The 13814-nt window shown below is 41.6% G+C and overlaps 1 protein-coding gene across 24 annotated transcripts in view; it reads right to left on the reverse strand.

Annotated features, from left to right (window-relative positions):
- NRXN3 (neurexin 3) overlaps positions 1-13814 on the reverse strand; it is a 1227884-nt gene that overhangs the window by 538052 nt on the left and 676018 nt on the right. The gene's annotated exons all lie outside the window — the stretch shown is intronic.

The following is a 13814-nucleotide window of genomic DNA, read 5'->3' on the forward strand; positions in this document are numbered from 1 at the left end:
ATGTGCATGAAGCCCTGGGGCATGAGCTGACTTCAGAGCACCAGAGTCAAGCAGAGCACCTTGAGGACTAGTCTGACTAAAAGGCAGCCTAGAAAAGCATTTAATTAATGAATAAATTTTGGGGGAAGATTCAAAAGCTCTATGAATTGAAAACCAATCTGGTTCTCCGCCAGTTCAGACCTAATTCATATAGAGAGATGTGAATCAGAGACCTTACAGGAGCAAACCCCAAGTAATAATTTCCACTTAGTCAAGGATGAGAAATACTGAAATAGGAGTTACGGGTCATGGCACCTGCCTTCTCTTTAGCCCATCTCTGAAAGGGGTTCTGCCCCATCACCTTTTTGATTAATTGCAAAAAGCAAAAGCCAAATCCCAGGATCTGTTTCCCCAGAGGTTGGGACTCATCACAATTCCACACAGGCATAGCAGGCTCCAAGCCAGGTTTCCCCAAGCTGTCACCTTCCCCAAGCTGCATTCAACTGAAAATCAAAGCAGGCAGCTGAGAAACCATCCAGAGACATCAGAATGGTTAGATGGGCTTTGCCACACAGGGCACTCCCCTTTAGTCACAGTTTTTGAGAATGGTGCTTCTACAGGACCTTTAGCATGCCACTTCAGCTCCCGCCAAAGGGCCTCAAGCAGCTCACAGCTATTAAGATGTTCCTTCATTTGTCAACAGAAAAGCTGCTAAATTGCTACCTTGAGCAAATTTGCATAGAAATTACCAACGATACTGTGCAAACGGCAAGGAGAATTATAGCAGAGCTGCCCTGTAGCGGCACACAGAAGGGTGAGTGTGTATGTGTTTTATGCTGCTTCTTGAAAGCAAATATTCTTCCCAAACAGGGAGACAGAGAAGAATATACTGTAAGCAGAGCCTGCTGGATCAAGCCAGTGGCTGGGGTGGGGTACATATAAATTATTATTATTATTATTATTATTATTATTATTATTATTATTATTATTATGGAGCATTGCTGCTTCCAAAAATGGAGGTAGAACACAGACATTATGACATCATTGAGGAAGATGGGCAGGTTTAACCTGAATAAGAGGATAGTGAGAAGGGGTTTGTTAGCCATCTTCAAGTATCTAAATGCTTTGCAGAGGATTGGACTTAATGAACCTCAGGCTCCCTTCCAACACTATGATTCTATGACTGGTAGCCATTTATAGCCCTCTCCCCCGTGAATTTGTCTAATGCTCTTTTAAAGCCATCTGGGTTGGTGGCGAAGACTGCCTCCTTTGAGAGTGAGTTCCATAGTTAGACTATGTGCTGTATGAATAAGTACTTTATTTTAAGTGTCCTGAATCCACCAGCATTTAGGAAGTAAAGTGAGAGGCCAGAAATGTAAAGAGGAGGGGTGGAGAAAGAAATACTGCCAACAGGCCAACCATGGAAGCAATATTTGCTTCTGTTTCTGTTACTTTTTGGCGCATAAAACAGAAAAATCTACAAGAAACAGGATGGAATGGGCACATGCAAAACTGACTTGGGACAGAAATAGATTGATACATTCAGCCATATATTCTCTTCTGTAATTCTTTAGGTTTGGTAATTCTCAGTGGGTCATCATGACTCTGGAATTAGCCATATAGGGACAATGTAGCCAAGGACCTATTGTCAGAAGACTTCAATGTCAAGAGCTTAGATCAGCAGGTGAGTTGCCAGTCAAACTCATGGCATTAGACAGTGTTGTTTCTAAGTCCTATTACAAACGTATTTGACTCTTGGTCCTCTAACAGCTGCTCACATACTTTCACTATGTCCTCTTCTCTCCCAACCTCTGATGCTCTGCTTCCTCAAGCCTTTTCACCTTCTGATTCTTCCTGATATCACTTTATCTCTTCATCTGATTGTAAAACATGCAGGCTGATGTGGGCAAATAGGAGCTCTGGATTATAACCGGAGAGACATGGGTAGAAACACCTGCTCAGCCGTGAACATATTGGGTGCCCTTGACCAAGCAATCATTTCCTTGCGACTCTAATCTTAAAATTAAACTAAATAATAATTATAAACTATTTGAAAGGTTATTGCATGCCGAGCATTTCTGCACACAGTTCCAGTGCAGTAAATTGCACAGAAACTCTAAATTCCTGCACAAGTAATTGTGACCACTCTGTAAGATACCCATGATTTTCCATTATCCCAAGAAACAAGCCAGAGTCTATTTTCAGCTCCAGGTGCCAGAAATATTTGTGAACTGAATTTGGCAGCATACACTTTGATCCCACAACCTCCCTTGATTTGCGGGCTTCAATAGAGTTGCAATTCAAGTATGTGGATGGAAAACCCTGAAGGCCTCTTGAGGAGCTATGGAGGTCCAATTTGCTGGTCTATTAAGGTTGCATGAATCTTCGCAGGTGCATCTATGCATGTGGGAGCATGAGAGGCCTCTGCACCCAATCTCTGCAAACAGCAAATATCTGAAACAGGTAGGGAAAGAACTTATTTCAAAAAATGATCAAAAGCTTTCATAGGAGAAAGGCTGGCTTCCAGTTCTTAAACCAACCAAACCGGCTAATATTTATTTCATAATATAGACAAAACTCTGCCTTCTGTCAAAGAGAAGGGAATAAATTCTTTTCCCTTAATGGCATTTTCTTTCCAATCAATTTCCTTTCAAGCTTGATTTAAGAGGATGCCCCATCAGAGCCTCAGGCTGGTGATGGTAGGGGATCTGGGACAATCCTTCCCTCCTCCCAGACAAACATGAAAATTATGAGTAGGCAAACCTGTGGAGTTCAATCACTATGCCCTGAGGTTCTGCTATGCTCCCTCCCTATCTGCAGCCTCAGGACTGACAGTGATCTAAATGGAAGACTTATGGAGGGCACAAGGAGAAGGGGATGACAGAGGACGAGATGGTTGGATAGTGTTCTTGAGGCTACCAGCATGAGTTTGAGCAGACCGCGGGAGGCAGTGGAAGACAGAAGTGCCTGGCGTGCTCTGGTCCATGGGGTCATGAAGAGTCGGACATGACTAAACGACTAAACAACAACAACAATTCAAGTCCTAGGACATCACAACATGACTCACCAAGCCATATAGATTGCTAAGAGCACACGGGGGGGGACGGACCTGTTTTTGTTTTGTTTTTTGTTTTTTTGCAACAGGGCTGAGAATGGAAAAGCAGAGAAGTAGTCATAGGAAGGACCTTGTGGCAGTGTTGAGCTCGATTGGTCCCATGTGAGACCTCCGAAAAGGACTAAGCATACCCTACATGCATATTGTTGGAAGTGCAACATCTGAGGTCACCTCATGTGCAACTTAAGGGTTAATTCTCTTAGTGTTAAAGAAAACTAGTCAAGAACAGAAGTGGCTAAGGTGTTGCTTAGCAATCAGGCAGAGTGGCATGATGTTTGCTGAAGTAGGACATGCTCTGATTGACTGTATAGTCTGTGTAGTTCCAAGTAAGTTTTGTTTTTCTAAAAAAAATCCCTCTGTATGTTTGGTTGTATGTCTCCCAGCCATGTACAAGGCCTGAACTATGAAAGACAAAACCTATTTGCTTAGTTCTTCTCAAACGATGCATTGTATTTTGCTCAGTTTCCTCAGTAAAGGACTTTTCTCTCTGGATTCCATCTATGTTATTTATGTGACAGATATATATGTATTAAAGATATAATATTTATGTCCCACTCTTAATGTGTATTTAAGATGACAGCTTAAGGGTAGTAATATTGTTTCCCCCATCTCAGCGTCAGCAAAGCCAGACCAGCACTCCCAGTCTATCATGTTCCTGTTACTGGCTGCATCACCTTCCATGTTCAAGGAAGGGAACTTCTGTAGCAGGAAGCCTCCTTTCACAGCCATACCATACATTTAAACAGTGTTTTTTTCTTAAAAAAAACCCTAATGTTTAGGGGTACTCTCATTTTCCTACTCATATTGAAATACTGCCCCTCAATGAGGCCAAACTTAGATTCACAAAATATTTAGGGGTATGTGTAGCCCCGCGTCCCCCCCCCCGAAAAAAGTACTGCATTTAAAGCACATGACTGGGAACAAAGCAGGTGTGGATGTGACCTGTTTGCACAATTTAGAAGCCTTGAAGATCAGAGTTCTAGATTAAAACAAAGCAGTATCTTCTCATTGCCTGGTTTACATTGCTGTTGTGTGCAATTGACCTGTTAACATATACTAACCCAGCGGTTGCTGCATGCCAGAAGTAAGCGGTCTCTTTTTATTATATTTGGAGGTTTCATGGAAGCTTCTCAATAGGAAGGATCTGATATAAAAAAAAATATGTAGGCCATGATTTCCAAATATAGTTTCCAAAGTTATTCTCCCAAATCAATATTTAGGGACATAAATAAATGGCCTGATTTTTCCAAAGTTGTTAGCAGTTGCGCAGTGTGGCTGGAGGCTCATTGCTTTTGAAATTCCGGCTGCTTATTTAGATGCCTTAATATAGATTCAGGAGGCTAACACTGGGTACCTATTTTTGACAATCCTGGCTGATATTATTACTAGCTAAGCTCTCTCCAAACAAAGAAAGGCTTGCTACAATCCATCATAAGTATGTGACATTCCAGAAGCAGCATTTTACTAAAATAGGACAAAGACCTCAAGTGCTATGGATAACTGCACTGTTTAGCTAAGGAAAAGGGGGACTGAAAATGCACCCTTCATCTTGGACCAACCCTATTTTGGAAGTTAGAGATCTGCACTGACAGCAGCTCCCCCCAATAATGTTGCCACCACTGTCTGTACTTTTTGCTTTTCATTTCTCCATGACCTCACTGTTTACAATCCTCCCTTCAACCATGCGTTATGCCAGCAATCAGGGGAACACTTCATGCACCTGGCGAATAGGACTCTAATCCATGAAAGTTTATGCCATTATAAATGCATTAGTGCGCGTGCACCCCTTGGATAATTGGGCAGTTGGTGATCAGATGGTGGTAGGAAATCACATACAAACTTTCACTATAGTCTAACCCAAGGGTCAGCAAACCTTTTCAGCAGGGGGCCAGTCCGCTGTCCCTCAGACCTTGTGGGGGGCCGGACTGTATTTTTTTTTTTTGGGGGGGGGGGAATGAACGAATTTCTATGCCCCACAAATCACCCAGAGATGCATTTGAAATAAAAGCACACATTCTACTCATGTAAAAACACAATTGTACAATTTCTCAGTAAACTTGGGCAATTATTTGGAAATGTATACAAGATAACGGGTTGTATTCAATAAGGAGTTAAGCCAAAAGTTCAATCAGTGCAAGGAATTCTCTTTCCACAGTGCAGTGTCTCTCCCTCTCCCCGCCCCCCCATCCCAATCTGTTCTGGTCCCCCCAAAAAACTCTTCACAACAGATTTGGGGATGGAGCAAGGTGTGCAGAGGGAGAGAGAAAATGGGCAAAAGTCCCGTTGCACTAGGGGTAATCCACGCACAAGTGCAATTATTTAGTTGAATGCCACTCAAAATTAGCAAACACACTCTCAAAAAACCTAGTCTCATTAAACAATCAGCATCTGATAATGTTACAGGAAAAGCATGATTAGCTTGATAGACTCATGTTAGGTAAAAGGTTCATTTAAAAATAGCTGGTAAAGAAACAGTACATGATTAACTGATATTTTTTTTAAAAATAGTTAATCAACTGTTTATAGAATCCAAGAGGCGGCTTCAAGCCATGGTTTATAATAATATCTAACACCTTCTCCAGATGTATCTTACAGCCATCTGTAACACATGCTGCTCTGCAACATGCTTATAATAGCTATGAAATCATTCATTAACTCTTGACAAAATATTTATAAGCAGGATCCTCATACTAAGCATGGCCTGCTTGCATAGTACCAGGATGGAAACCTTTGATAGGGCCAGTGATGCATGCAAGACAAAATATCCACATTCGATCCAGCCTCCAACAGCGAAAATGGCTTCTGTGAGCTGTGCTACCTGGTTCAGATTACTCAATGGGATTCTGAATGTGGTGGGGATTGGTGGATAAAATATTGGACAGCTCACATGTGTGAACTGGCCCTAAGTGAGACCTAATCACGAGCAATATTAGCCTCCTTGTGGTATGCGATTCTACCATTAATTACTTTGCACCCCTTGCTGATTTAAAGAACCTGTTTAGGATGGCCGTTGCACCACATCCTTTCAAAGGATAGCCCATCAAAGAATATCTTTAGGATGGCCCTTGCGACACGCATTCTGTGTGGCTCAGTAAACCAGAAGCTAGTCTTCTTCTTCTTTGGCGATAACTCATAGAGTAAAATTGTCTTCCATGAACACAGTCTTAAAAGTGAGTCCGTAAGTGACTGTGGAGGCCAATTCTGGATCCACACATCCTTCCACAGTAGGGACATAGGTTTCAGGGTGGGAGTTGATCAAGGTGAGGGTTTGCTGAGTGTGCCTTCCTCTTAGCAGGTTTCTCACCTTTGAGCATCCTCAAAGCCCACAACACCTCTAGTAAAGGTTGTTTTCCAGTTAGAGCGCTTGCAGACCAGTGTTTCCCAGTTGCTGGTGTTTATACTACATTTTTAAAGATTTGCCTTATGCATGTTAATCATGTGAATTCTGGGTTCAAATCCAAACTCAGCAAGGATACCATATCTCTGTGCCAGTGAAGAAAGGATATTTGAGGACAGCCATGCAGTGAGGATAAGAATATTCTACTTCAGAAGTCCATGTGTCCCACTTTACAGAGGACAACTCGCACTGTGCCAACCTCCCTGCTGCATCTTTCCTTCCTGCCTTCCTCCTAGTGAGCGACAGTGACCCACCTGCCAGGAAGCTAGCGCAGTAGCTGCACTGCACCTGGAGAACCGCTTCTGGAGCAGGGATGGCTAACCGGTTTGCCTCCAGATGGTGGTGGACTGCGACTCCCATCATTCCTGCCCATTGGCTATGCTGGTTGATAGGAGCGAGAGTCCAAGAACATCTGGAGGGCCACAGGTTTCCAACCCCTGCCTTAACAGCACGTGTGGGAGGCTTCCTGAGGTGGGTAGTGCTTTCTGAACGTGCCCAGAGCAGACTGCAGAATCCATTAGGCTGTCACATTCAACTCCAGTTTTGAAGAAACAGAATGAATTCATTTCAGTCTCCATCGAAACCACAGTTCCACTTATTTCTACCTTTAACAGCCCTCAGAAATGGCATGTTATATTATGTGTTTTTCTACTCTGCTTTTTTTATATGGAAGGCTGTCTTTTGTTTTTCCTGCATCACAATGCGAAGAAATTTTGAAAATCTCAATAAAGGTGTTTAATGTTAAAAAGAAGAAGAAGAAAAAGAAGAAAGAAACAGAATAATCTATAACAGAAAAATAATAAAGCAAAGAGGCTGGGCTTTTTCTACTTTCTGTTTTTAAAATGAGCCCTGCACATATTTCCATGTTCTCCCCCCCCCCAGCTATACATACATAAAATCAATTTTAAGTGATTTGTCTGAAAATGGAAAATCAACAGGCTGTTGTAGGACCCGCCACCCCAAAATCATTTGCTGACAGAGGGGTCAATTCCTCATTGTGCTGATTGACTCACCCATTTTATATTCTGAGCTATACTTTCTCAATATCTCAATCTGTAATTCATTTTATTCTAACCACCAGCAAGCTTTGGTAGAGCAGACCACAAGAGTCCCCTTGGGCCACCATCCCTACTGTTTTCGGCAGTACCTTTTCATAATTATTTCACAGCATATCTTCTCTACATATGGCAATCAGCTTTGGCAGTGCTTAGATACATTATATATGTAGACACCAAATATATTGCCACAACCTGGGCTGGCCCAAGACATTTTGCCACCTGAAGCTGAGCAGTAAATAGTACTCCCTCCAGAGGTCATGACACAGAGTGTACCCAAGGCCGGTCAAGTTATTTTGAGGCAGAAAATCCCACAAACCTTTCTCTCCTTCCCAGGTAGTAAAAAGGGAATACAAATAGAATCAACAACAACAACTTTTTATATACCTAAGCATGTCCTGCCCCTTCATAACACCCTAAGCCAGCTATCTGAAGCAGTTGCTTCACTCTGCCTAATTGTAGGACTGGCTTTTTGCCTCCCGGTTGTGTCTGCCTTCCCATCCCTCAGCTCACCCACAATGACAAGCAATGGAGGAGCAATTTCATTCGATTGGCATGCTTTTCAAAAATAAGTAGGGAGAGATGCTAAGCCTAGGTAGGGTGTGTAAGGAGTTTATGCTGCCACAAACTGTTCTGATTCATGCCTCCGGAGTGGATAAACAGAGTTTGTCTGTTTCCACAGCTGTCAGTCTAGAGAGAAAAATCCATCCATGAAACTTGGCAGCACTGCAGTCTATGAGTTCCCCTGGAGCATTCATTTGCATAGCAAAACTACTTCAGGATTTGTGCAGTGCTACTTATGCCTGAGATTAATACCTCAATCCTATAAATCTAGGTGCATACGTGTGCCCACACAGATGCGCTGGAATGCCTGTTTTCAGGATGGCTTGTGTGGTCTCTGAGGTTCATAAGAAGATGCGGGAGGAGGGATGCTCTAGTCTAATAAGTCAGACACCTCCACATCTTTTAAAGTCTTTGCTTTTAGAGAGTGAAGGGGCCGATTGTCCCCAGAGGCTTTCTCCAATCAACTCTAGAGCTCCATATTTATGAAGCTCATTTTCTCTTTTCATTAGCTCTTATCACTCTCTCTGTGTTGCAGCAAGTATCTCTTTCTCCATTGTTATGGGAGCCATGCAGTAGATAGTGGCTGTTGTGGGTCTTGATTGTAATGAATTTATGTGTATCCTTATTCTCCATCCTATTGTTTTCTTTGCTATTCTAAAAGGTCTGTACCTTGCACACTACCGCAAACTGCTGCTTGGATGGAAATATATTATATACATAAAACAAGATCTATTATTCTGTTATTTTCAGCCAAGAACTTTCCTATTAAAGGAATATATCTCAATGTGAAAACCAAAGAACAGAATAGAAAAAGAGAGGCTGCAGCAAAGCTATGGGGAAGTAGCAATGGCATCATATTATTGCCATTGGTTTTACTAACTGAAAGCCAGGACCAGAAATTGTGGAATACCACAGATCCTTATTCACCTTCAATCAATATTTGATGATTTGTATGTAATGGTGTAGTTCATCTGGCAGCAGTTGATAGATAACATGCAGTAGTGAGGTGACAGTCTTTGAAACCTAACACCTTATGAGATTTCATATTATAGCCTAGCAAGATCAAAACAACCAAGTGATGGCAAAAAATGTAAAATGATCCAAATTTGGATTGGAGTGTTAAAATGTCATACTCAAAACAATATTCAAACACTGTGTATTTCTCGCATTTGCAGGTATTGGGTAGCATCCAAAGTGGAAGTCAGGCTGTGCAATGGAGCTTTCCAACCTCCTCCTCCCAACTGCACACTTGTTTCCGGATTCTTGACTCATGAAATGTTTTCTCAGCCCATTTAACTACCTGCTGGCGCCTGAGCTCACCCTGCTTCCTAGATTGAAAATACCCTTCAGTGCCTTAGGCATGGAGAAAGAATTCACAGTGGACTAACACAATCTGGATTTTGCAATGTGGTTCCGTTATGCAAACAGCATTCCAAAAAAATTTCATCTTTTATATTTAAAAAATGCATATGAAATGCATACTATTTAAATGTAGACGTCTTGTGTTCTTTCATAAAATCTGCACAAAACAGGATGGAAAAGACCTGTGACTGAATGCCATGGAAACTACAATGAGATAGTATTAAGCTGATCAGTCCATCCCTACACTGCCTTCCTCTTTGATTCTTCACAATCCCCATTAAGAAGAATCGTAATGCCTTTATATGAATCTATGGTTTGAACCCACTTGGAATACCATGTAGAGTTCTAATTGCTGCATCTCAAAAAGTTTATTACAGAGCTGTAAAAGCAGCAGAAATCGAGAACCAAGATGATCAGGAGGACAAAGCAACTCCACTATAAGTAAAGGTTCCAATTTTTGGGACTTTTTAAATAAGAAAAAAGGAAGGTAATGAGGGACGTGATCAAGTTTTTTAGAATTATGCAGGGTGTGGAGAAAGGAACGTGAATTTTAGAAGATTCAGGGCAGACAAGAGAAAGTACTTCACACAGTGTTTAGTTAATAAGGAACACACTGCCACAAGATGTAGTGATAGCTGTCAACTTGGATGGCTTTCAAGTGGGCGTTCATGGAAGATAAAGTTATCAATGACTGTTACATCCAACATGAGAGGCAGTATACTTATGAGTATCAGCTGCTATGCTCATGCCCTGCTTGCAGGCTTTCCATACACATCTGGTTGACCTATATGAGAACTGAAAGCTGGACTAGAAGAAGAAGAAGAGTTTGCATTTGATATCCTGCTTTATCACTACCCTAAGGAGTCTCAAAGCGGCTAACAATCTCCTTTCCCTTCCTCCCCCACAACAAATACTCTGTGAGGTGAGTGAGGTTGAGAGACTTCAGAGAAGTGTGACTAGTCCAAGGTCACCCAGCAGCTGCATGTGGAGAAGTGGGGATGCGAACCTGGTTCACCAGATTACGTGTCCACTGCTCTTAACCACTACACCCACACTGACTAGAAAGGCAGGGCTCTTATGCTTTTCTGTAATATATTTGTTGCCAAGACAAGAGAGAACATGATCCCTAGCTATCATGAAGATTAGTAATTACCAGAACATCAAGCAATCTAAGAAACTCAAGATGTAAAAAAAGACAAAGCAAATGCGTACAGAGGAGATTAGAGGCAAATGAGTTTATGATACAGAAACAACTTTCTTAAAACTCTAGGTGCTGGTCAAATATACAAAAGACAGATTTATTTCTTGCTAGTAGGCCTCTCTGGCTTTCTTGTGACATATGGATTATCTTAAACTCATATTTTCAACCAACACATATTTTAATTTGTAAACTCCTTAAATTACTACCCATATCGTTCCAACTTTAGAGTTTGGAGGCATGCCTTTGTTTTGGACACGAATCAGCCGTTTCTTAGAAATTGGTAATTTGAGACCATGACTCATTCTATAACATTCACAACTCTCCAAACATTACAGAATTTGTTGCCGAAACAAAAACGGAATCCCAAGCAAGAGTTTAGAGAAAGTGGCACAAGAGAAACAAAGGCATGGAAAAGGTTGTCAAAACCAACAGTTCAAAATATAGTTCTGCTGCAAATTCTGCTGCAGTGCAAGGAAGAAGAAGAGGAGGAGGAGGAGTTTGGATTTGATATCCCGCTTTATCACTACCCTAAGGAGTCTCAAAGCGGCTAACAATCTCCTTTCCCTTCCTCCCCCACAACAAACACTCTGTGAGGTGAGTGAGGCTGAGAGAATTCAGAGAAGTGTGACTAGCCCAAGGTCACCCAGCAGCTGCATGTGGAGGAGTGGGGAAGCGAACTCAGTTCACCAGATTACGAGTCCACCACTCTTAACTACTACACCATAGGAACACTATGATGTGAGGTTCTGAAATAGGAAACACCCATGGTGCCCTATGGAGAACTGAATAATGAGCACAACCTGAAGAATGTACACAGCAAATTGGTTGTTTAATTATTATATGAAGGGTTATGTCGTAGACTCTTAACATTGGTTGACACCAATAATAGCAGAATATCTTTTTAAAATACCAAAACAAAATGGTTGCTTTCTTGGCTGTTGTTGACTTCTTCTTTTTAGCTATCTAATCGGGTATTGCATTTCATAAAATATTTAGCATAATAAAGACTAAGAATATGTGACAGACTACGGCAAATTGAAATGTCTTAATCGTTCTGACCTTTACTACAAATTTATCTCCCTGACGGAAAAAACACAGCCGACCTTTTCTAGTCACAGATAGCATGGCTTACTGTGTGAATGTGCTTAAACCAGACCTCTGAAAGTTCACCTCAGCCACTGTGAGAGAGCCACTTCATTCCTGCATGGGTTGTTGTAAGAGGATGAGAAACTATCGTCTCTTAAATAAGGTTCCAAACTGTTTCAGTTAGTTGCACATTTTCAGGAAGCAAAGACCTTTTCCAATGAGGGTTTCCATTCTTAAATTCTGGAGTTCCACCAAGGAAGTGTCATATAATGCTTTTGCTTAGCAATCACAGCTTAGCCTCTACCTACTCTAGACCTAAAAAAATGTCAGACTGGGAAAACTCTGGAACCATAACTAGGTGTGGCAACAGTGGCCTAGGCACACAGCACACAAATCTCTTCAAAACTGACACCTGGGCTGAATCTGGACACATCAAAGAAGCATTTCAGTTTAAAGCATTGTAAATTTAAAAAGGGGAAACAGGTAGATAAAAACGGGACTCCACGTCACCATCTGGTGGCACAATGTTTACTATTCACATTAAGTATGGCCAAGCCTGTAAACCATGCAAGAGTTCCCTCAGAAAGGAATATAGTGGTACCCCGGGTTACATACGCTTCAGGCTACATACGCTTCAGGTTACAGACTCCGCTAACCCAGAAATAGTACCTCAGGTTAAGAACTTTGCTTCAGGATGAGAACAGAAATCTTGCAGGGGCAGTGCAGTGGCAGCAGGAGACACCATTAGCTCAAGTGGTGCTTCAGGTTAAGAACAGACCTCCAGAACGAATTAAGTTCTTAACCCGAGGTACCACTGTACTTCCTTTGCAGGTGGAATGATAGACATTATGACCAAACCCAGTTTGAAGCCTTCAACTCAGTGAGACCCCCTCTACTGCTGTTGGTCTTTCAGTATGGACCTGAATATTTTCGTTCATGAAACTGGACGTGAAAAAAGTGTGGCACAAACAATAGGCAGTTTTATCTATGCCACCATGTCCCTAATCACTTGCCATAGTCAACATACAAAGCTGTCTGAAACCAAGTCAGACTATTTGTGCACCAAGCCCAGTGCTGGCTTTCCTATTGCCTGCTACTTGGTCCTTTTTAAACTCGAGATGCCATTGACCCTTTGCATACAAAACATGTGCTCTACGACTGAGCTACAGCCTCTCCCAAATTTGAAGTACCTTCAGGTACTTCAGTTTTTTTGTAGCTCGGTATGATTAGATGGAACACAGGTTGACTTTGGCATAGGATAAACAACTATTATTCTAGTGAGGTTGAGGTACTCAAATTAGTGCGGTACCAAACATTTCTCCTGCATTTTTTTATTTTATCATTCTCTATCAATTAATGAGAAAAGAAATTGCATTTAATTTTTATCAAAGGGGGAGAAAAAGTATGTGAAGTTCTCATGGGCAAGAAACAAGGTTTTTATTGCACTTAGCTCACTTTTAAAGTGACCAAGGGGTGTTTGTGGGTGTCTGTTCTTTCATTCTACAAATCATTTCTCTAGGAATCTGCACTCTGCAGCCTTCATGGGTGCCTTTGCTTCCCCAAAGCAAATAAAACCCAGGGGGAAATGTCATGAGGCATGGGGCCTTTTGAGTTCAGGAAGAACAGGTAGCAGGGAGGCTGCATATTGCTGGAGAAATGTTTAATGGGAAGAAAATCACACACATTACTGACTAGGGATGTCTGAATGTGCCTCAATCTATTTCAACATTCAGTCACACATAAATCTGGTACTTTCCATTCCACTGGAGTTAATTTATTTTGCACAAGACTTCCTTCCATTTTGTTGTCCATTGATGCAGAAATATACGATTCTTTAAACGCAATAGTGCACAATAGATGCACATATCTCACCATCAACAGATATTTACAAACCATTACCTTCTCTGTGTATTTCCTTACACAGTTAATGGGAGAGCCTGTTAGTCTTTTGTAGCGAACACAACAGTGTTTTGTGGCACCTTAAATACAAAGTCAATGAAGTGGCTAATGACCCATCACAAAGCCATCTATATCTCCACTTCTAACCATGTCTAC

Source organism: Podarcis pityusensis, assembly GCF_964106645.2.
Source record: "Podarcis pityusensis genome assembly, chromosome: 1".
Lineage (NCBI taxonomy): Eukaryota > Metazoa > Chordata > Lepidosauria > Squamata > Lacertidae > Podarcis > Podarcis pityusensis.